This window comes from Antechinus flavipes, chromosome 2 (assembly GCF_016432865.1).
Source record: "Antechinus flavipes isolate AdamAnt ecotype Samford, QLD, Australia chromosome 2, AdamAnt_v2, whole genome shotgun sequence".
Classification (NCBI taxonomy): Eukaryota; Metazoa; Chordata; class Mammalia; order Dasyuromorphia; family Dasyuridae; genus Antechinus; species Antechinus flavipes.
Genome location: NC_067399.1, coordinates 602,549,199 through 602,574,202, shown reverse-complemented (window position 1 = coordinate 602,574,202; position 25,004 = coordinate 602,549,199). Strand labels below are relative to the sequence as shown.

Genomic DNA, 25,004 nt, shown 5'->3' with positions numbered 1-25,004 from the left:
TATTTGGACTGTCCTCCCCACTTGCTGACTTTTCAGACTTTCTTTAAGTTTCAACTAAGATCCCATCTTTTAGAGGAAACCTTTTTTAACCCCTCTAAATTCTAGTGTCTTCTCTCTGTTAATTGTCTCCTTTTACTGTACATAGCGTGCTTTGTATGTATTTGTTTGCCTGTTGTCTCTTCCATTAAGTTATGTGCTCTTTGAGAGGAGACTTTTGTTTTTTAAATTCTCTCTCTCCCTCCCTGTCTCTCCCTGTCTCTCTCTCTCTCTGTCTGTCTCTCTGTCTCTCTGTCTCTCTCTCTGTCTCTCTCTCTTCTCTCCCCCTCCCAGGGAGGCAATTGGGGTTAGGTGACTTGTCCAGGGTCACACAGCTAGGAAGTATTAAGTGTCTGAGGTTAGATTTGAACTCAGATCCTCTTGACTTCATGGCTGGTGCTCTATCACTGTGCCCATCTAGATGCCCTCTGTTTTTAAAATTCTCAATGCTTAACACAGTGCCTGAAAAAGAGTAGGTGATTAATAAATGTTTGTTCTATTATTTCATGTTATATGTATTTGCAGATTTTCTCCCCATTAGACTGTAAGGTCCTTAAGAACAGGGGCTGTCTTTTGCTTCTTTTTGTGTATCCAGAGAGAGAGAGTTCAGTGCCTGGAACATAATGGGTATTTGATAGATGTTGATTGATTGATTAGAATGCACCTGAAAAAGTAGACCATGTAAGGCCATCATCAGGACAGAGGAACTCTAGAAGTTCTGGAATTGAAATGGTTAAAATCCCCATGGCATAGTTTCTTCTCCTGTCAAGGAGTTAATGTGTCCATAAAGAAGCAGTTTGGGAACAGATGCAAAATTATGCTGCTCACTGAAACAGCTTTGGAAGCTGTATTTTTAAAATTGCTTTATTCTATCCAATTCTGGGGCATTTAAGTAGATCAGAGTGCCCGGCCTGGAGTCAGGAAGACCTACCTCAGAAAGTTACTAGCTGTGACCCTGGACAAGTCACTTAATCTGTTTACCTCAGTTTTCCCATATGTGAAACAGGAATAATAATAGCACATATCTCAAGGTTGCTATGAAGATCAAATGAGGTAATGTTCACATGTCTTTATAAGGTGGTTAGGACAGTATCTCGTACCTGTAAGCAGCATATAAGTGCTCGCTGTGATTATTATATTCTAAACCAGATTGTGTATAAAGAATAGTATGTAGTTGAGCACTGCTGCAACATAGAATGTATGAATAAGTACCTAGCTCCAAAAAAGTGGTAGAATGTCAAAAGATTGTGAAAGGTTTTCAATGTTTGTACTTTATCCTAGAATCAATAGGAAGCTAATGACACTTCTTGAATGAAGGAATAACACTATTATACTTTAGGAATATCAATTTGGCAACCTTGTGGAAGATGAATTAGAGAAGGGAGAGACTGCATGCTGGAAACCAATTAGGAAGCTAATGAAGATGAGATATAGTGAGGACCTGAACCAAAGTGGTTGTAAGATTAGTAAAAAGAAGGTGATGAAGAATGAATAGAATGAACACAGAACTTGTGGATGAGGAAGAAGAAAAAAGTCAAGAGGGAATCCAAAGTTGCAAATTTTGTTGATTAGAAAGATAGTATCACTCTCAACAGAAATAGGGAAGTTCAAAGGAAAAATGAGTTCAGGGAAAAGATAATAAATTCTGTTCTGAACGTGTTGAGTTTAAGATGACTATTGGACATTCAGGTATTGATTTCTAGCAGGTAGAAATGTCAACTAGAACATGGAAGAGAGTTGACAGATGGATTAATAAACTTGAGAGACATGATAGTTGAATAGTTCACTACAAGAACACCAAGAGAAAGAACACTAAGAGAAAGAATATAGAAAAAGAAGAGGTCAAAACAGAATTTGGGGAAACCCACAAAAATAGGGGTATATGGAATATAGCTAATGATCCAAATTCAAGAAGCATGAAGACAGAAAACGCCATTGGACTTAGCAGTAAAGAAATCATCGGGAATCTTACAGAAAGCAATTACAGTCAAGATGAGGGATTGGAATTTGGATTATAAAGAGTTGAGAAAGACATTGGAAAAAATGGGATATTTCTTCCCAGCATGGCAATACATTTGATGGCATGAAACAATATTTATTTACCACTAAAATAAATGTTTTCAGGCAAGAGATGTATCACATTAGCTCTGGTTGATGATGGTGCCAGATATTTTAAGCACTGACTTCAGGAAAATTGGTAGCTTTTCAAATCATAAATTATGCCTAATGTTTATGTAACACCCATCACTCAGAACTTTCAGTGACTTTACAAATATTACCTCATGAAGACATGTCCCATCTTAGGGTAATGAAAGAAATCATGTCTTGAAAGGAGAAAGTAAAAGATCCCTTTGGAGCCAAAGGTGATCCCTTGATACCTTGATAGCCTGTGATTTCACCTACCTCCAACAGAGCAGATTACATCTAGTCTACACATAATCTTATGGGACTCCATGTTCTCCTGTGAATGCATGGTGGGAATAAGATGTGCAGGAAAGGTCCACACATGATGCAGGAGAGGACTTCCTTTAGTTATCTTAATATAATGTAGACACCAAATCTTAGCCATCCACTGGTTATTGACTGCTCTTGCTACATTATCCCCTAACTTCTTCTCTTGTTGTATGTCTTTTTGATATATTTTACAATGTTTGTTACATGATACTATACAATAGCCTATTAAGAATTGTTTTATTTAAAAAAACTTAGCAATCTAGTCTATTCAGCTACATTCATGAAGGTTTATGCCGGTTATCCTTGAGGATAAATATCTACTATATTTTAAAAGCTGTGAAGAAAAAAAACTTCCTTGATAATTTGTTCCATGCTTAGTGATCCTAATAATCAGCAAATTGTTCATTGTGTTTAACCCAGGCCCTTCATATTTTGTACTTTGAAACCATTTCCTCTTATTCCATTCTTGGTGGGAATGGAACAGGGTGGTATAAAGGAATAAATATTGTACTGGAAGTGAGAAAGACTCTTGGTTCAGATTTTGCCCAGATCTTTTCTAGTATAGCCATGGGAAAATCAATCTCTTTGTACTTTAACTTTCCTCTTCATTAAAGTGAGGCTCATAATACCTGTACTATCTCCCTCACAGAACTGTTATGAGAAGGAAATGAGTAAAGGAAACATGTAAAGCTCTTTCACATTCTTAAAGCACTACATAAATGTTCGCCATGATGATGATGATGATGCTGTAGAAAAATCAATTACTATCCTTTAAGTCCATTCATATTTTGAAGACTATTGTTAAATTATTCTTTAATCTTTCTTTCTCCAGACTAAATAAACCTAGTTAACTCTTTTGAACCTTTCCTCATCAGCTTTGTCTTCCAACCCTTTTATCTTATTTGTTGTTTTCCTCAGAATGCTCTCTCTAAGAGTTTGCCATCTTGTCATATAAACAAACCATTAAGGATCAAGTAAAGCACATATTGTCCAAACTTGGATGCATCAACTAGAAAATAATTTTAAAGCCAAATAGAACTAGGATCAGTCACCAAAAACATTTTTTTCAAAGGTCCTTCCCTGGTCTTAAATAAACACAATAAAAACCTTGGGAAACAAAAGACCAGCACAAAGCCCAGTGGCCCCTTGGAGTCCAGGGTGATATTCCTGCATGCTCTCTACTCTTGAGGAAACTCCTGAAAAGGTATTAATGAAAGATGATTGTAGCACTGAATCGGTCCTTTAAGCTTTTAAATTTTATTTTCTCTTTAGCTCATATTGAGGGATGCCTTTTGAATAATTCCTGTCAGAGCCACAATGGGTAGTTTTAGAAAATTACAAACACTTTATTGGCAAGATTTAAGGGGAAAAATATAGACAGGTTTTCAGGGAAAGGCCAAATAGTCTTTCCCTATGGGTTGAGACAGTGAGATCATTGTAATTTTTTTTCTTTACGGAGAAGATTAAAGTGATTGGCTAAATAAAATGCTCTCATCATTTATTTCTCTGACATTTGGATAATATGTCACTTCCTACTCTGCTCTGAAAATAAGAACACTCAAATTTTATTTTCTTTGTAGTGTTTTTCAGATTTATTTTTTCTTTTAAATGTCTTCAGTGGAAGGTGAAGCCAGGTAAAACTAGGAGATTTTAAGCCTAATAATAAATAAATTTGATTCTCAACTAAATACTCTTGAAATCTCCCAGTTCCAGGAAAAGTAGAATAAAGATGGTGGTTTTTCAGCAAACCTGGAATTGTGGAACACAAAAAGTATTTAATTGAGAATTCTTAAAGTCATAATAAAAAAAAGAAAATTGAATTTAAAAAGAAAACAATAGTGGATGATTTCCACAGATTCATAAGATAATAGACTTGAGCTGGGGGAAAACTTGGGGCACATTTAGTTGAACCTTCTTATTTTACAGATGAGAAACTGAGGTCCAGAGTACTTAAGGGACTTATCCAACTTCACACAGATAATGAGTGACAGAGATGGTATTTCAACTCTGGTCCTTTTGTACAAATCCATTATTCATATATTAAGTATTCTGTTAAATTGAAAGATTTTGAAAGAAATTTGATATAGTTCAACATGTTTCATTAACCAACTTGAGAGCCTTTGAGAGTTCAAGCACTGAATCTATTAAAAGTTTCAAAGAAGCTTACTACAAACTGATTTTGACCAGGTCACACGACTATTGACTGTTCCTTATATGCTCAGTTGCTTCCATTCATTTAACACTGAAAAATAACATATTACCTACTTAGGTAGAATTTATGATTTCCCACCTGAGAAATATAGGAAATGGTCTCCAAATGCCTGCACAATTTTGTGTTTCAAATGTGATTCCCCTCCCTCTTTTTTTTCTTGCAACAAAATTCTAGAAAGAATATTTATTATATTTCTTCCTGAAATAAAGAGTTTGGTTACAGTTATATTGAAATTCATGGGACTGAAATTTGAAGCTAAAGCAATGTTCAAAATCTCACAAAATATGTTTCTCTCTCCTCCCCATCCAGGAAACATTATTCATTGAAAACATTTGTTGAGACTTTAAATACATATTAAAAATGTTTTATCTATCAAATGAAAAAAATATTTCTAAAGCACTTAGCACAGTGTTTGGCACATAGGAGGCATTTAATAAATATTTGCTCCCTCCCCCTTATTTATTTCCTTAAAAATGACATTGATGCATTTTTTTAAACTCACAGTCATTTTTAGATATTGTTCCCATGTTCCTCCTATCCTTTTAACCAAGAAAAATAACCAAAAGAGCTCAAGAAACACAGCAACTCTGTCTTGCCAGTTTGTACATTTGATGTCTTATAGATACCCACGCCCCAAGAAAGGAGTGAATATTAAATATTCATTTAAGATAGTTGCTTTGCTGGGTTGAACAAACTTTACTATATAAAGCAAGATAATTCTATTTATCTCTGATTAGTGGGCATATGCATGAAATTAAAACAAAACCCACAACTTCTATCATTCACATTTCCTCTTCAGGGAATACTTCTGAACGATCCTCTGTTTATGAACATCAGAATAAGATGCTGATTGAATCAAAAAGGAATATGAAACTGTGTTATAAAGAATATCATCTCTGTGGCACTGTATATAAGAAAAGAAGTGGAAAATATTTCTAGAAAACAAAAGGTCTGTGTTCTGACTTGTGTGCCAGGGTTTAAGATCCCAGCTTCATAGGGGTCAGATCTTAGCTAGTGAAGAAAGTTTACTTTAGGGGGGCAGTTAGGAATGAATAAAAGATGGTAAGCCCCAAAAAGGCAAAAAGAGAGGAGAAAATCAGTCTTTATAAAAAGGATAGTTCCTTTGGAATATGAGTTTTCTTTCTTAGGACCCAAAAGTACTTTCAAAATTTATCTGCCATGCCATTTTCTACACGAAGTCTTTCCTGGTACCCAGTTACTAACCCAATTACTAATATCTACCCTCCATCCCTCTTTGCTTTTACTTTGAACATATTTTTCATATATTTTGCATACTTACATAAACACATTATGTGTACCTCCTCTCCTCTCATAGACTATAAACAACTCCTTGAGGGCAGAACCGTTTCCTCTTTATAAAATGCTTACTTTTTACCCTTTTGTATAAGTATTATTATTTAAATTGGATTCTTTGAGCTTTGAAAGCCCCAGCCACCACTCAGGCTGATATATTGTATATTGATTTGTAGTTATATATTGATATATTAAAAACCCAGATTTATGGTAGCAGAAAGCCTTTTGGTGACACCTTGAAAAGGTCACATGGATCTTGAATATAGCTTAATTAATAACAATGACTTATGTTTGACCACCCCAACATTTTTCCTGTTGCAAAGCAGAAGGCTTTCAGATTTGGTCTTGTGAGTCTTTTCATGAGAGGAGGAGACTTGGATAAATATCCATGCATCAGGCATATTAAAAGAATGGAAAGACTTAATGAATTGGGTGGCTATGAAAGGCCTTTGGGTTTGGATGGGGAAGGAAAATGTGTAGAATAGTCAGATAAGGAAAAGTGCTTCTCTTCCCTCAGGTCAAATCAGGTATTAGAATTGTCACATACTGTTGTTGGTTTTTGTCCTTAGTTTTCTAAGAGGACCATGACATCAGAGAGGGGATGCTGTGACATGCTGGTGAGTTGATTTTAGTGAAGGAGGCCTAGCAAGGTCACCTGCCTTACCTTCCCCTCCAGAGCCATCCATGACCAGATACAGATCAGGAGGACTTGAGATGGCCCTAGATGCGGTGGGAGAGCTTGCCTTTTTAAGCTAAGGTCTTACACAGGTCTCAGTCTGAAGTTTCAGACTGAGGCAAACACCCATCACTGATTAAGGTTAGGTAAGAAATGAGGCAGAGAATGACTTCTTTTACCTAATTATATGTATATGTGTGTATATATATATATATATATATATATATATATACACACACACACTACACACACATACACACACATAGAGAATATATATATATAGGTATACATATGTATACCTATATATAAATACATACATACATATTTATTTATTTATTTAGAGAGAGAGAGAGAGAGAGAGAAAACACGTATATAAAATCTGAGAGGGAAAGACTCCTGGGTTTTCTGGCCAAAACAGAAATAATTGCTATTTACATTCACTCTTTGCCAATCAGGGCACAATGACCAAGTGGGGCTTGGTTTGGAACCTATTGTTGTTCAATCAATGAGAGCCAGAACAATTTGCTCTTAAGGCATAATCCTAGTCCTTAAACCCCAAGATATCTTGTGAGGTTTCAGCTGTCAACATTTACAGTCCTTTGGGCAGAGCACCCACAGGTAAGGGTATGATATTCTGGCCACACTTAAGATTGCATAAATGAATTATTATGTATTAATGAATTAAGTACGAATATGGTTTTATCTTTAATGGCTTAAAAGTCATTAACATCTTGTTTCTATATTCAATGGAAAATTATGCCAGGGTAATTACTGACTTGCTTATGGTTTATACTTTGGAATACCAGTAAGTGATATGGAAGGGCTTTTGAAAAGAATGTAGGGCAAGTGCCACCATTCAAATTCCACCAGACATTTACTAACTTTAATCAGGAGTAACAGGTTTTTCTCATGACCTTCAGTCCTGGTGCTGAATGGATCATTGTGTCGGTACATCTGTGAGGATCTCTGGTGAGCTCGACAAACCCTCTCTTCTGTCCCTCAGCCTTCGGGGCCAGCAGTTGGGTCCAGTTGTGTTTTAAATGTGGCTCTCTCTGGTTCGCATCACACCAGGGCATCTGTTTTCCTTTACGATCATTGGGGTCTGCGTGTGTCCTCCACGTCCAGAAGGGCGCGTTTCTCCACATCAGCGTTGCCCATCTTAGCGTTTAGTTCCCGCCAAGCTCAGGAAGTTTGCCAGGGAGGACGGGGGAGAGAGAAGTGTGTGCCCGAAGCGGGCAGTGAGAGGGAAGGATAAAAGACATGGAAACTGGGACAAACAAGTCTGTGCAGTGTAGCCTTTATTTGCCAGTGCCAAGCCAGATGGCTGCTTTATGTGGAATCAATTAACAAGAAGATGCTGTGTACCAAAGGGCACTGCGCTTTCGTCCTATCAGAAGAAAGGTCACATCAGTCTCGCGACCTTCAGAGATTCTGCCTAAAGGTGAGGTGGGGTGAAGGTGGCCGGGAGGTACATACAAACAAAGTGCTTTTTCAATCTGTGGAAAAAGAATTCTATACCTGCACTGAGAAGACCTGAGTTCAAATTCTGATTCTGCCTTTTAATACCTGTATAACTTGGGGCAAGATATCTAATCTCTCAGTTTCCTCCTCTGTAGAAGGTGTGGGTTGGGATTCCAATCAACATTAACCTGTGACCCTAAGCTCGGGTCTGAGTTCTGAGTAATTTTTTAACCTATGTTTTGAGCAGAGGATTGGTGCTACTTTAGCTTTTGTCCATCTTAGGGAGGATCAGAAACCTTTGTAGATCTTAGAGATCTTAGGAATCATCCTACAGGTGCAGAAGGTGAGGTTGAGATCACCAGGCCTCCTGATTCTTTATACTATATCATGGGGTCCCTTGTGCTCCAAGGAGCTCAAGCTAAAACCAATAAGTATCTATGATGTGTCTGCTTTGGGTCAGGCACTGTGTTAGGAGGTGGGGGTATGAAGACCCTTCCCCCCAAAAGCGCTCTTCCAGGAGCTTACATACTATTGTGGATGATTAATGTAATATGACCGCTGGTGGTTTCTCCTAATATTGATCCAGCAGTCATGGAACAAAAAGGCCAAATCAAAGAGTTTAAAATAGCAATGTGGCTTTTAGCAGGACCAATATTGGATTTCAAGTTGTTCAGTGTCCTCAATTTAGCCTTTACAATTCTCTAGATCAGGCACTGAAAACCAATGATAGTTCAAGATCTGATTTGCTTACCAGAATAAAATGAGGATCTAATGAAATAATGTGTGTAAGCCCTTTGCAAACCTGAAAGTGCTATAGAAATGTTAGCTGTCATGATCATCATTACTACCACCACCACATCTTCATCACCATCACCATCACCATCCTCATCCTCATCCCATCACTATCACCATCCTCATCCTCGTCCCATCACTATTACCATCCTCATCCTCGTCCCATCATCATCATCATCATCATTCTCCTCCTCATCTTTTTGTTGTTCTTTGTATCAACCTTAGCTCATTCCAAGCTCTGTTGTAAAGAGATTTAAAACATGTGACCCATGGGCCATATGTGGCTCACAACACTTCTGAGTGGATCCAGACAAATTAAAATATAATCAGAAAATATTTATCAACATAAATAAAACATACAATAAAACAGATAACACTACATTTTAAAATTAAAGCAGTATGCAGTTTGCTGGGATTTATGTACTGTTTAGTACCCCACCTCTGTCCCCACTTCCATCTTCTACATGTTTTTAAAATATCTAAATTTGACGTCTATCAAGTGGATATCCATATTCTTTTCTTTAGACAATTTCTCTCCTCCCTCTTAAGAATAATTTCTGTTCTGAAGAATAATCTTCAGAATTTGTCTATGTGCTGACTTTTCCTGTAGAAATTCAACCTATCTTTTTCTGAACCTTTTGAAATTTACTCTTGCAACGTCTAGGATATGGGATAGATGATTTTTGTCATTACATCTCTTTCTCTTGCACACATTCTAATATGGAGTAATCCCTTTCCTTCAGTTCTCACCATTTCTACTTCAGCAATCACTTTGTTCCTTCTTGTTGGTCAGAATCAGCTCCAGAAGAGCTTCGGACCTTTGTATTTCTACTTGTTCTTGAAAAATGAAACTTTCAGAGAGAATTATGGGAAGATAGTGGAATAAGTCAGAAAAATTCCATTTTCTCCAGATTTCCCTCACAAATAGAATAAATTCGCACCTCAGGGCAAACATAGACTGATGAAAAATAAATAAAGATGGGGCAGAACAAGGGTCTTCCTGGGACAACCCGAGAAGACCTGAAGAAAGACCCCAGAATGGAGGTTTAACTGGTGGGAAGTGTAAACACTTCCAGACTAGCTCCAGAGAAACAGGAAGGTGGAAGCCCTAGGGCTATCTGGATTGTGGAGAGCCTTGCCTGAAGCCTAGAAACTTTCATCTCCCAGACAGTTCGGGGGTCTGAGTCCTGGAAGAATGAGGGAACCTCTGCTAATTAGGAACACCGGGTTTAGCTGTGCTTCAGAGATATGGCCCTGGGTGAGAAGGGACCAGTACACCCTATGAGTGTGCAGAAACAGTGGACACTTGCAGGAGAGTAGTTTTTTGTTGACTTCCTTCCTTCCTTCCTTCCTTCCTTCCTTCCTTCCTTCCTTCCTTCCTTCCTTCCTTCCTTCCTTCCTTGCTTCCTTCTCCCTCTCCTTTTCTTTTTCTTCCTCTTCCTCCTTCCTCTTTTTCTTTGGAGAAGGCAGGAGTCAGAGGGAAAGATTTTGGTTAATTGATAAAAATTAAAAATGTTAAAGTACTATATGTGATTTCCATGTAAGGTTTCTGAATGCCTCATATACTTTTCCCTTCTGTCTAGGTTATTATCATGATACTATACTTTCTACTTTTCCCTCCTGATCTGTATCTTGCTACTGGACTCAGATGGCTCCAGAGGAGAGTGAAACAGGTGACTTTGCCCAGTCCTCCCTCACTTAAATCCAATTTATTTGCATGTCATATCATCAACTCCTTGATGTTATGGGTCTCTTTCAGAATGAAGGACAAACAGTAACAACAACTATCCCTCATACAAATAGACATTCATTATCCAGCTTCCCTTTCCCATGCCTGAATTTCCTCACATGAATATCTATTTTTTTGACATTCAGTATTATTCTGCTGCTTCTTTTTGTATGAATACCCTTGTGTATTCGTGTTCTAATTAAGTCTAAGTAATCTCAAGAGGTCAAGTTTTCCTCCTTTCATTAGGATTTCTCTTTCACCTTCTTTATTATGCATACACTGTGTATTTGAAAAATGAAAGTTGAAAGCACGGGGTGTTGACTCAGAGAAAGAAGCGTAAGTGATTGTTTCTCTGGGAGGCAGGGCAGGGCAGTGAAAGAAGCACCACATTAGGAGGAGGGAGAGACCTAAGTTCAATCCTCACTGTGTCATCAGCATGTTAAGTGACCTTAGTCTATTCACTGCTCTTTTTTGAAACTCATTTTCCTCATCTGGAAAATAAGAAAGTTGGACTTTATGGTCTTTATGATTCATTCCCATTTTATAACAAATTCAGAAACCTTATGATTTTGAATGAAGATCTTTAATGGGCTCCATTTTGTAATCTTTATTTGCCTTTTTTTATGGTTTCTAGAAATTATGTGAAAATGGATGTAGAGGGACTGGAGGAGCAGAATCTACGTCTTGCTTTGTTCCGGTGGAGAACATTCTAGTGCTCTATCACTAAATCTCATTTTCTAGTACATCCTGGATTCAGACAGAGGAAAGGCGGGGTAGGAAGAAAAAGTAAAAGAAGGAGAAAGAGAGAGAAAGCTCCAGCAAAATCTATTTTAAGCAGAGAGAAAAGCTTATCAGTCATCAAGGAATTACAGATGTGAAGTTGTTCGAGTTTAGACAAGACCATCACATAAACCGAATTCCAATGGGGGAACATGTCACTTAGAATGGTAGTCTTGGGGGCATCCAAAGACAAGCTTTCTTCCTGACATTAATTAGATTTAGATTGTTTAGATTGTTGCTATATTTCTCAAGGAGGAAGCTATACATTTATATTAATGCCAACTTTTTTTTTTTTAACCCATGGCTGTCAAAGGAACCATGAACCTATCAAAATGTGTGATAAGGAGGCTACATGTGTCATTTTTCGAACTAGTTAAAACCAGCCAGGCAGCTTCTTGTTTTCAGCTGCTGGCTATTAGCCGTCATGCAGACTTGGATGTCAGACAAGCCGGTGGAGAAATCGAGACATCGCCTCATTAGGACCTGTAGGAACAGGCAAGTCGATCTCGGTATCATCGGTGGAAATCTGATAATCAAGCTTCATCATAAAAGATGGCCTCTCTGGAGTTTTCCATTTTAAATTACATTTTTAAAGAGAGGGTGGGTTTTAATCCTCTCCCCGGTTGCTCTTAGTGTAACTGCCACTGATCCTTCAGCTCGATAGGGCTCCATTTCTCTTGCTCGGGCAGCACCTAATTTCATAAATGCCTTTGACTGTGTTATGATTTAAAAGATGTATCAACAGGATTGATACTTGCAAGGGCTAGTTCACTTTCTACTCATTTTGAAAATGACTCTCCCTTTCTTGATGCCAAGAAACTGTGTTCGCCTTTATTCCTGGTTAAATTGTGGGGTTTGTCAAGAATATTTGAAGTTATGGTTAGAAGATTATTGTGAGATTTTTGAAAGCCAGAATGTTTCAAAGAATTGCATCTAGCAGATAAATCACAGCCATCATCTTAGTGTCTAATATCAGCTTTTTTTTTTTTACTGTTAATATTTCCCCAAGTGGTAATTGATATTTTCTATTTGAGTTCACTTTTCTTTTTGTTATTCTTTCTCTAATGTGTAGTGGACTGTCTGTTCTACTTGGGGTCCAAAGATCTACATTTGGATCCTGGCTCTGCTACCTATGTATGATTTTTGGCAAATGATTCCGTATTTTAGGGACTCGGTTTCCACATCTGCAAAACTAATGAAATGATGAAAAAAAATCAAGCATTTATTATGTTGTAAGCTCCATGGACACAAATACACGAGTGAATGCAACACTTAAGGAATTTATTCTCCAACAGGGGAACAATGGTAACCAGAGAGGGCTACTTTGGTTTAGAAGTTACAGAAACAGTGTGTAGGGCTAAAATGACAGAGTTGATCTGATTATAGTTCCAGAACTGGAAAGAGGAAATTGATGGGTGGGGAGGAGGGAAATAAAATATAGAAGTGGGTTTCTGGTCACTGCAGGATAGCTGGGAAGTCTAGGTAATTAAAGGAAACGTAACTGGACCTAGTCTTAGATGTAGTATGTAACTCACAAAGTCACCAGTTTGGACCGGAAGGGCCCAGAATGGGAATTCCTGGGATGAAAGGGAATTTGAGATTCATCCATTTTTGCCATTTTGTGATTCAGTAAAATTTAAAAATAAATCCTTTTTTAACATCTTCCACGGAATTCAAATCATATTATGAATGAACAAATGATCACACATCAAGAGGAGAGGGAATATTATCTTATTTATAGAAGATCAGACTGAGGAATAGAGTAAAATACCTGAGGAAAAATATTTTTTGCACTATTCCAGTGTCAAGCAAACCAAGGCATTAGGTAGGAAGAGAAATATAGAAAAGGAGAAGGAGAAGAAAAAGAGAAGAGGAGTAGGAGGAAAAGAAATAGGAAGAAGAAGAAGGAGAAGAGGAGAAGTGGCAAGTTTTGACTTTTTAAATTGGGCAGGGATTTTCTATCTAAGTGGAAGATAAGAGTTAGAAAAGAATGATAGACTTTGATCTAAATATGACTTTTTTTTTGGTGAAAAAAGGATTTTTATTTTATTTAATTTTGTAATAATAGCTTTTTATTTTTCAAAATACATGCAAAGATAGTTTTCAACATTCACCCCTTCAAAACCTTGTGTTCCAAATTTTTCTTCCTCCTTCCCCCCTTCCCTAGATAGCAAATACTCCAATAAAGGCTGAACATTTGCAATTCTTCTAAACATACTTCCACATTTATCATGCTGCACAAGAGAAATCAGATCAAAAGGGGGGAAAATGAGAAAGAAAATAAACTGCAAGCAAATAACAACAAAAAAGAGTGAAAATACTATGTTGTGATCCACATTCAGTTCCCATAGTCCACTCTCTGGATGCAGATGACTCTCTCCATCATATCTATTGAAATTGTCATGAATCACCTCAGTGTTGAAAAGAGTTAAATCCATCACAGTTGATCATCCCATAATTTTCTTGTTGCTGTGTATAATGTTCTCTTCATTCTCCACTTAGCATCAGTTCACGTAACTCTCTCCCAGCCTTTCTGAAATCATCCTGCTCATTGTTTCTTATAGAAAAATAATATTTCATTACATTTATATACCGTAACTTATTCAACCATTCCCCAACTGATTGGCACTTAGTTTCCAGTTCCTTGCCACCACAAAAAAGGTCTGCTATGAACATTTTTGTACATGTGGATCCTTTTCCTTTTTTATAATCTCTTTGGGATATAAGCCCAATAGAGACACTGCTGGATCAAAAGATATGTATAATTTGATAGCCCTTTGGCCATAATTCCAAATTGCTCTCCAGAATGTTGGATCAGTTCATATCTCTACCAACAATGCATTAGTGTCCAGTTTCCCCACATCTCCTCCAACATTTATCATTATCTTTTTTCTATCATCTTAGCCAATCTGAAAAATACCAATCTGGTATTTCAGAGTTGTCTTAATTTGCATTTCTCTCTTCAATAGTGATTTAGAACATTTTTTCATATGACTAGAAATGGTTTTAATTTCTTCATTTCAAAATTGTTCATATCCTTTGACCAAATGAATGGCTTGTAGTACATAATTTTTAAAATTTGTGCTGTAGATTATAGCAATTCACTCTTCACCTTGAAATTTAAAATCTTCACCTTCATTTTACAAATAAATGAGTCAAGTGGGGCTTTGAGAAGAAGTTATCGTGGGTAAGAGATCTGAGTTCAAATTCTGACTTTGACATTCCCTATGTGATGTTGGCAGTTGGGTGGCTCAGTGGATAGAGTTTTGGGCCTGGAGTCAAGAAGACTCATCTTCCTGAATTCAAATCCATTCTTAGACATTTACTAGTTGTATGACTCTGGGTAAATCACTTGATTCTGTTTGCCTCAGTCTCCTAATCAGTAAAATGAGCTGGAGAAGGAAATGGCAAACCATTCCACTATCTTTACCAAGAAAATCCCAGATAAGGTCACAAAGTCAGACGTGACTAAAACAATAAATGTGATCGTGAACAAATCAATTCAGCCTTTGGGGTATCAAGTTAAATGAAATGATTGCTGAGGTCCTTTCAAGCTCTTCGACTCTAGGAGTAAATAATTTCTAACCTTCCTTTCTGCTTTAACATTCTGAAATCCTGATGAAGAAAGAGGGAGAGGAAGAAAAAAGGAACAAGCATTTAGATAGTGCTTACTGTATGCCAAGTACTGCACTAAGTACTTTACCAATGTTATTGCATTTGATTCTCTGGCGTATGATTGTCCAAGTTCACAGAGATTAGATTTCAGATTCTGGTTTCCTAGTTCTTGCTTCCTTCTCTTGAACTTGAGCTCTGTTTATCCTTGCTAAGATTTGGACAATCAGCAATGAGGTGGTCTAAGTTGGATGAACTAGTAATGATTGCTTCCTGCCACCTTGGCACAGTATAGTCTAAAGTACTCAAATACTATGGAGAGAAAATTTGATTCTAAGTTTGGGAAGGCTGTGTTTCAAACTGATCCAAAGCACATGGGTTTGAAGTTTTTAAAATAAACCCAAGCCTTTTGGCAGCCATAATGCATCTTGCTGGTTTGGAAAAAAAGGGGTGTGTGTGTGTGTGTGTGTGTGTGTGTGTGTGTATGTGTTTAAGGGAACAATTAGATGAAGAAGCTCACTAAAAAGAGTTCAATGGTAGGGGAAATTCAATGCTATTTTGACAAAGGGTAAATGAATCAAAACTATATGAATTTTCCTTAAATTCTTCCTTAATCATACAAAGGGCTATTAAAAACAATGGTGGGGGAGAAGGGCCTTTTTGTGCTTTGTCTACCATTTAAAATTTTTTGGGATGATTTTTGAAATTGAAGTCCCCAATTTAATGATCTTTGCTTGAATCCATTCCTGTCCAATTTCTAGTTTCTATGGAACAATACTTGTATTTAGGTGGGACAAGGATTAGATAGACTTGTGATGTCATTAATTTAGGGATCTCCCAGGTGAGGAAACTCCCTCTGCTAAGGCAGGTTGATACCTGCTCTGTACCTTACAGACTTGAAGAGTTGTCTAGAGCACTGAGATTTAGTGACTTGAATGAGTTCAAGCAGCCATTGTGTGTAAGAGGCAAAAGATAAACTCAGCTATGGCTCTGAGACCAGTGCCTTTTCCATCAAACCATATTGCCAGGGAAGCATTCTGAAAATGCTTCTCAGTAAGGTATGTGGATAAAGCAGTTTAGGAACATTTTTTTGTTTCATTTGTTCAGGTTGTCCCCAAGATGTTTCCATCACAATTAAGAACTTTGTAGAGAGTGCAATATGAAAACTCAAATTAGTCTGGAAAGCCATTCCATGCAGTTCCTTAAGTTAGTAAATATGTACCTTTCTTACCCCGTGTATTAATAATTTCAAGTAGAGTGATTCTTTTATTTAAGATGACAAGATTACCTACAGGTAGCTGCAAGCAGCATTTAGAACGAGAGGGATTCAAGTAAAAAGTGTTATGGTGTGTATGTGTGTGGGTGTGTGAGTGTGAGTCTGTGTGTTTTTTTAAACATGCACAACACAGCAGATGGTTTTTGGAAATGTATGTGTTCAAATAACATCAAAGGTCTGTTAAATGGTAGGCGTCTTTAGTACCAGAAAGAAACCCTTGTTAATAGCTGTATTCATGAAAGTTAAAATTAAATTTCTGTGGTGTTGACTTAAAGCCAACTTTTCCCACAGGGCTATTTATTTATAAAATCAAAAATAGGAAAGGATCCATGGCATATGCTAGAAGCGTCAGAGGATGGGGGTCTCCATTCGGACTAAAGCTTTCTTTGTGTTTGTCTCTACTACTTAGCACCCTGCAGGAAGAGGGTGGCATTTTGTTGGCCTCTCCCTTTAAAGCTTGGAGCCTGGAGCAATTTTTTTCTAATTTGCTTAGGAGGGCAGTTGTTCAAGATTTTCATGCTTGGAGGTGAAGGCCATAAAACAATATTATACTTGAAAGTCCACTGGGTAATGGAAGAGCAGGGGGCACATGTGAAAATGCTGTATTATTAGAGGCAGATTGAATTTAGTGTAAGATTCTTTCTCCCTCAGCTAGGATAAAAGTTTAGGATATTGGCCTTCCTGCTATTCTGATTAAAAATGGAATAAACCGTTTTGCAATGGGACCAATAGAAAAAGCCAAGGAAATGACCTTATCAACATAGCAAATGCAAGATATTTTAACATAGGGAGCAATCTGGAATTTGGAATTTGGAGCCAGATTCCAGGTCTAGGGATCATGTGATCCTGGGCAAGTAATTTAGCCTTTCTTAGTCTGAATGAAGAGCTTAGACCAAATAGTCTCTGAGATCCTTTGGGCTTCCACATTTCTGATCCAATGATGATCCACCATCTTCCCTCCTCTATGGGATTGTATATGACTTCTGAAAAGTTCTTTAAAGGAGAGTCAGCAGGACTTGAAAATTGTACAATCAAGAAATTAATCTGAAGGAGGAAGTTATCTCAGCCTAGCAGGTTCCAATTCAGGCCCTCTCTGTGTGTGACCTGAGTCAATCCCCCACAAATAGCAAGCAGCAGGATGCCTTTCAGAATTCACCTAATGACTCTTGAGCTCATGATTTCTGCTGTTGATCTTTTCATTTTTTACTTTTAAATAGAAGGTCTTTATGAAACCATTAAGGAACATTTGTCTCTTCAGGTGCAAGAAATCTCTATACCCCCTTATGCAAATATTAGTTGAGGGATTAAACTAGATATATATTGGTAAGAGAGACCGTAGGACCACAGCTGCTTGAACAGTTGGGACAATGATTTTTAAAACTGGTATTAAATTGATTTCTTCCTTTTGGGAACTCACTAGGTTTATTTTTTCCTCAAGATTAAACAATGAACTCTCCCTTTTGGTTGCTTTTTATCTGCTAGCAATAAATAATGGTTAATTCTTTTTTTTTTTCTAGCAGAAGTTCTTATTTCCCTATTGACTTTATTATAAAATTTCTGGAGAGTGAATTTTAATAATGATTAACATTTATTCTCCCTGAAAAACTTGAGTTATGGAGCAATTCAGAAGAGGACCACAATTTTGAAGACTAATTGCAGAGAATCCAAACCAACTCTAAATCCTTGAATAATGACAGACATTTAAAAAAATAACCCACATAAACAAACCCAACTTTATTCCTTAGAAGACTCTTTTTAAAGAATCAAAGCTTATGGTCTAGGGCTAGATTCCAGAATTAAACTCCCAGAGTAAAAAAACCTGGACTGGCCATTAGACTAGCCATTTATTTGTCAACCAGAATATGATTAATCAATGACCATTATACATGTGAAAGTCTCACTCTTCTTTGGGAAAATTCTAACAAAGGTGGAGCTCTCAAAGCAAGACCATAAATCAACTAAGGTACAATAATAAAGTTTCTGAAAGCACCTAAAAGCCACATCCATATTCCAAGTTAATGTATAACTAGGTGGGCACAAATTATTTACATGGTGGAGTCCAAGTTAGGAATTAGAGAGTGAGATGCGAAAATCACTCACCCAGAAAAATCTAAGTGCCCAAAAGAAAAAAAAAACTGAAAAGAAGCCAAAAAAACCAACCAAACACACCTACATAATTCCCCATCCCCCAAGTTCCCAAAACTTCACAAAGAACTTTCCACATGTATTCATTCCCCATATAGAGCTTTCATATCCAAACAACTTTTTTTACATTGTCCTCTTCTTCAAAGAACAAACTATTATACATTGTGAGAAGATTCCATGACAGATGCTTAAGAGGAAGTTTAGTTGTTTTGCCTTTCTCTCTAAGTGTGTATTTCAGTTGATTAGCTGTGAGAAAGTCCCTTAATTCTGAGGAAACTTTAATCAATCAATCAATCGATAAACATTTATCAAATACCTACTATGCACCGGGCACTATTGCTAAACTCCAGAAATACAAAGAAAGGAAAAAGGTATTTCCTGCCCTCAAAGAGTTTACAATCTAATGGGGGAGACAATATGCAAACCTATATATACAAAGATAGCTATATATAAGATAGATAGGAAATAATTAACAGGGGGAAGACATTGGGATTAGGAGGGGTTGGGGGGAAGCTTCCTGTAGAAGTTAAAATTTAAAGGAATCCAGGGAGATTAGTAGACAAAGATGAGGAGGCAGAGAATTCTTGGTGAGCTGGGTAGCCAGAGGGAATGTCCAGAGCAAAGAGATGGAGTGTGTTGGGAATGGGACAGCTGTGAGGCCAGTGGATTAGAGTCCATTTTAGGGAGTGAGGTATAAAAAACTGAGAGAAAGTACTGGAAAGTAATTGAGAAAAACTAATTGTAATGTCATAGTCTTGTTAGAAGAAAAGTGCTTTGTCAGTCATAAAGCAGTATGTAAATTGTGAGATTGTTATCACTATTTTTCAAAACTTCAAGGATTGATTGCAGGTATGGAGGAATGTTTAGAATGGAAAAGAGAAGACATGATGTGTGTATGTGTGGGGGAATGTAATTTGTTCTCATTGATCCTGGAGGGTAGAACTGGGAGAAATATGTGACAGATGCAAAATGAAAACTTTAGACTTGATGGAAGGAAGGGAACAAATATTTATTAGGCAACTACATACTTGCCTAAGCACTTTATAGATATTAGCTTATTTGACAGAACGAAAAGCTACAGGCAGAGCTGTCCCTGACAAAGTGATCCTGGCTTCCCCTTCACAGACCATCTTCAAGTAAAGTCTAGAAGGTCATTTTAGGGTATCCTTTAGAAGAAATTCTCTTTCAAGTGCTGAAATTTTATGATTATTTGGTCCTAATTCTGTCATTTGTAAATTCATTAGTGTAGGCCCTCCCTCTACAAACAGAGATCTCAATACTTCTCCAACTTTGGTAGACATTCTTTCAGAGTTGCTGCAGCTAAAAATATTCATTACCCTTTGGCCAACCTGGGAATGACCCTTTCTAAATTTATCTCTCCTGGTTCCTATAGGACAAATGGATAGATTATTAGTGGACCTTTCCTCAATACCTTTTTAGCTTAGTACCATCTTGCAGAACTCGCATCCTGCTAGCATGGCCTGTGAGGGCCCAGGATAGCCTTGTACCATTATAAGACATTTTTATTATTAATTATTCCTGAAATATACACTCCCAGCTGTGTGGTAAAATTGTTTTATATCGAAAAGACTTATCTTCTTCCATATTTAAAGATCAAAGCAAAGTTGTCAATGACTTCATGTCAATGACTTGTTCTCACAAGTACCTGGATTTAATGTGCATCTATTACAGGATATTCTTATGAAGGAGCTGAGATTCATAGAATTCTAGAGAGCTATAAGGGATCTCAAAGATCATTTATCCCAACTCACTGCCCCAAGAATGGAATCTTTCCTAGAGCAGCTTCCATGACAAGTGGTAGCTCAAGTTTTATTTTCCTTGCCTTCCTTCCTTTCCACCAGGTTTGTAGGAAGAGGTATCTATCTACCTGTCATTGTGAATTGATTTAAAAAATAATAATTGCTAGAATTTATACAGTACTTCATTGCACTATATTCTCACAAATATCCAGGAAAAGAGATGTTATTATCATGTAGCTAATAAGTGACTGAAGATTTGAGCTCAGGATTTCCTGACTTCAGGTCAGAAGCACTCTCTATTTTGCTACCTACTTGCTTCATTCACCCCTTGTCTGTGCTCAAATTACGAACTCTCCATCCATCTCTTGAATGTGGTTGCCCTCTTCCACTAATATCCACTCTCCCTCTCCAGCATAATTGTCATATTTCATAAACTCATCTAGCAGATACTCAGCTAAGTACATACTAATTGATTGAACTCTTTAGGAAATGGCTTTTGGGATTTAATCCTTTTGTTATAAATCTGTATGTATGCATATATATGCATCTTATATATGTTGTGTAGGGACATCTACCTATATTTATCCTGTTTCAACTTTTTTGAATATTTATTCTGCTGTCTGATATGTTAATCATATTTTTTTAATCTACAATTTGACAAGCATGTATCTATTTATTAATACAAGTTGTTGACAAAAAACCATTTAAATAGAACAGTGTTAAGGGCATTCCACTAGAGAACTTCTTCCAGGATGACATCAATATTAATCATAACTCTTTAGAGACTCGTCATTAAAGCTTGTCTAAATCACTTTTTAAAAAGGAAATGGCTTTCAGGGAATGAATTGCTTCAATTCCATCAAAATCTGGAGGTGGAAGAAAGAAAAACTTAATCAGAAACAAAATATAAAGCTCACTTTAAAAAAAGTACCACACAGAAACATTTGAGGAACTTTGTATAGTTTGTCTCACAAGCATACTTTTTATATCTTAAATTGTAAGCACTCAGAAGATAGGGATTGGAACTATAGAATTCCCTTTGTATGGAGCTCCAATGCTTAATGGTTAATGATATGCATGTTGGAATATAATGCCTTGGAAGTAAGTACTTACAAAGTACCTTTTCCTCTGAACTCACTGCATCCATTTCCACCTCCTTCTTCCATTCTTCCTTTCCTATTGCCTTCATTCATATTTTCCTGAAATACTCTTTTCGTTCAATAATTATCTCTGCTTATTGAAATTCTATCTCTTAACCCCCCCCAAAATCAAGTACTGTGACTCTTCTTTTGTAATGATTTTTCATAATATATGCATAGATATTTCTATTCCAACTGCTACCAATCTAATCTAAAACTAAGCTGCCATTGTTTTTTATGTGCATTTAATGCAAGAGTCTCCTAAATTGCTTTCTTTATCTCCTACCTCCTACCACAGTGATGTCATCCTGTACATTTGGTATGAGGGCTTGCCAAACCCTTTTCAGGGCTGCTTATCCACCTTTGGCATCTACCCAGCCCTTAATTCTCCATGATACACAGTGACCATGTCCAGTAAACTGCCTCAGCAGACGGGCTAAACCGGGTTGAGAGTAACTACTAGACCATAAGTCCTTCAGTTAAATTGTTGTGTGGGTGAGGATCTACCCAAAGCATGTGAAGACTTCCCCTGGTGGAATGGGCAGAGGAGAACAATTTGGTCCAATGGCCATGAAGGCAGCTGAAGCTGGCTGAAGCTTTGAGCTCCGTCATCCCTTAAAGACACCAAGGTCCTCCAATGTATCTGGGGCCCTATCAGTTGCCCTGACTTTTGTCCTATCCTTTACTTTGATAACTCTGGAAGAGAGAGTGAGAATGATCACTTTCTGCTTCACTTAAATCCAATTCATACACAAGTCAAAACATTACCCTGTAATGTCATTGATCCTTTTTGAAAACAAAGGACAAAAAAAACCAAACCAACAAACAAAAACATATCGTTACCAGATCGATTTTCTATTTTTGTCATAACTGTCTCTGGCTCAGAAAATTTCAATGGCTCTCTAATTGCCTTCAGAATAAATTTTAAACTACTTAACCTGGCAACATCCACTGAAGCTTGACTTTATGCTATCTCTTCTAACTCTACAACCAACTACTTTCATTAGGAAATGTTTATTCCAGTTAAAATAGCATACATTAAAATTGTTCATTCCTTCCTGCCTATCTTTACTCACTTTATTCTTCCATGTCCAACCATCCTTTAATATTAACCCCAACTCAATTTTGCTTGAGGTCATAAAATGTGACTTTTCAATTGTGGATATATGATTCATTTTATATATTTAAATATGATATATGTTTTCTACCATGTTTAACATATATTGGACTATATGCCATCTAGGTGAGGGCATGGGGGAAAAAGGAGGGAAAATTGGAACAAAAGGTTTTGCAAGGGATAATGTTGAAGAATTGTCCATGCATGTGTTCTGAAAAATAAAAAGCTTTAATAAAAATATGTCCATTTATAATTTATAATATATACACACATATAATTTTTTTCTATACATAAAGAGATCTGATTCAGAGGTGGCTCAGACTTAAAAGGTTTAGTTTTCTATCAACTTTGCAGTTAAACTATCCATAGAAGACTAAGAGTTTTGATAGCTATGGAGTGTCCACTTCACTGTTTCCTCTCCCTTAGGCCACAGAGAGTGGGAGGTTCAAAGTCTACCTTTTCATTAGCACATGAAACCTACAGCAGGAAAAGAAAAATAACACATAAGATTCTTTATATTCCCCAGAGATTTCTCCCATTCCATCCCCTTTTCCTTTCCCTGGGCATAGAAACTAAATCAATATTTATGACAGCAGCCCTTCTTGGAAGAGACAAAACTCCAGAAAAGGTCAAGAACAGTAACTATCCTCTAGGAATATTCGTCACATATTTTAAGGTGGCCATAAGGATCTGCGCCATGATGCACATACATTTTAGTGACCACTTTGAAAAGTACCCCTGAGTTTGTTTGCTTTGGCTGCCTTTATGGAGCAATTGGGCATCTGCCATGAGGTCTGTGCTCTCATAAACCTTGAGAGTGTAGGCATAAGAAGGTTAGACATTTGGTTTATTTCTGAAGCTAGCTTTGAGACCTTCGTGGGCCTGATAGAAAATAGAGCAAATCAAGTTTGCATGTCTGCTGTGGCAGATCTTCAGAGTCCCAGAGTTAGATGGAGAAGCCCTGACTTTACATTACCCAGGATCCTGTCCACTTCTTTAGCTGCAAACCTTCGGAATACTGGCACTGTTTCGGAAGGCTTCTGAAGATCATTTTCCTCTGCTTTCTTTCCACAACCTCCTGTCTCTTTAATGCCAGTAAAAATAAGAGAGTGAACCGGCTTTAGTAGGAGACCTCCCTCAAAATATGTTTGCGGTCATGCATCGAGGACAAAGAGTCTTCGTTCATTTTAGTATCGTTTTCAATTCTTCCATTTCCCCTGCACCCACACCTCCTTGTAACTTTTACAAGTGGTGTTTTTAGAATTATAAAGTCTCCCTCACAGAGGATTGTTCATTGAAGTAGACGGCAAAGACACTTGTTTTCATTGGAGCCACAGACTCTTTTCTGTAGTGGAAAAAAAAAATCATCTTTTTCTCATTAGCCGATGGAGTTATGTGAACATTTTTCTTAGCTATCATGTATTCTGGGGTTTATGTTGCTTTATATACACTTTCTTCTTGTTCTTTCTCTGTGTCTGTGTCTGTGTCTTTATGTCTGTCTTTTGTCTCTGCCTCTTTCTCTGTCTGTCTCAAGCAAATTTTATATTTTCACTGTCAGTACTCTAATTTCAGGCTTCAATCTGGGTTACTGAAATGGACCTAATTATTTTCTATATCTCCTATCTTCCCATCCTGCCTAGTCTTCTTTGTAACTTTCCGATCTTAATGCACACCTCTGATTATGTTATAATATTTTTCCCCTTTTTTAATAGTTTTTTTTAATTTTTCCAGATACATGTAGTTTTCAACATTCATTTTTGTGGAACTTTATGTTCTAATTTTTATCCTTCCCTCCTTTTCCTTTCACTTCCCCCAAAGAGTAAAAAATTCAATACAGGTTAAATATGTGCAAGCCTTTTCAATATATTTCCATATTTGTCATGTTGTGCAAGAAAAATCACACAAAAAGGAAAAAAAATAAGAAAGAAACAAACAAGTGAAAATATTACGTTTCCATCCACATTCAGTCTCCATAGTTATTTCTCTTGATGAGGATGGCATTTTCCATCCCAAATGCATTAGAATTGCCTTGAATCATTGCAAGGCTGAGAAGAACCAAGTCCATCACAGTTGATCATCATATAATCTTCTTGTTGCTGTGTACAATGTCCTCCTGGTTCTGCTCACTAATCTCAGTATTATTTCATGTAGCTTTTTCTAGGCTTTTCTAAAATCAGTCTGCTCATCATGTCTTATAGAACAATAATAATCCATTACCTCCATATAACATAACTTATTCAGCCATTCCCCAACTAAAGGGTATCCACTCAATTTTCAATTCCTTGTCACTATAAAAAGAGCCACTACAAATATTTTTTCGCACATAGGACCTTTTCCCTTTTTTATGATCTCTGGGATAGAGACCCAGAATGACACTGCTGGATCAAAAGGTATGCCCAGTTTGACAGCCCTTTGGGCACATTCCAAATTATTCCCTAGAATGGTTGAATCATTTTATAACTCCCTCAACAATTTATTAGTGTCCCAGTTTTCCCACATTC

At 37.0% G+C, this 25,004-nt stretch overlaps 1 long non-coding RNA gene across 2 annotated transcripts in view; it reads left to right on the top strand.

The window, feature by feature from the left end:
• The first annotated feature begins 7,239 nt into the window (after window positions 1-7,239).
• Window positions 7,240-25,004, top strand: part of LOC127551655 (uncharacterized) — a 102,763-nt gene continuing 84,998 nt past the window's right edge. For both annotated transcript variants that reach the window (XR_007951147.1, XR_007951146.1), the window contains exon 1: window positions 7,240-7,310. This is a non-coding gene — a long non-coding RNA (uncharacterized LOC127551655). The remainder of the gene's footprint in view (window positions 7,311-25,004) is intronic.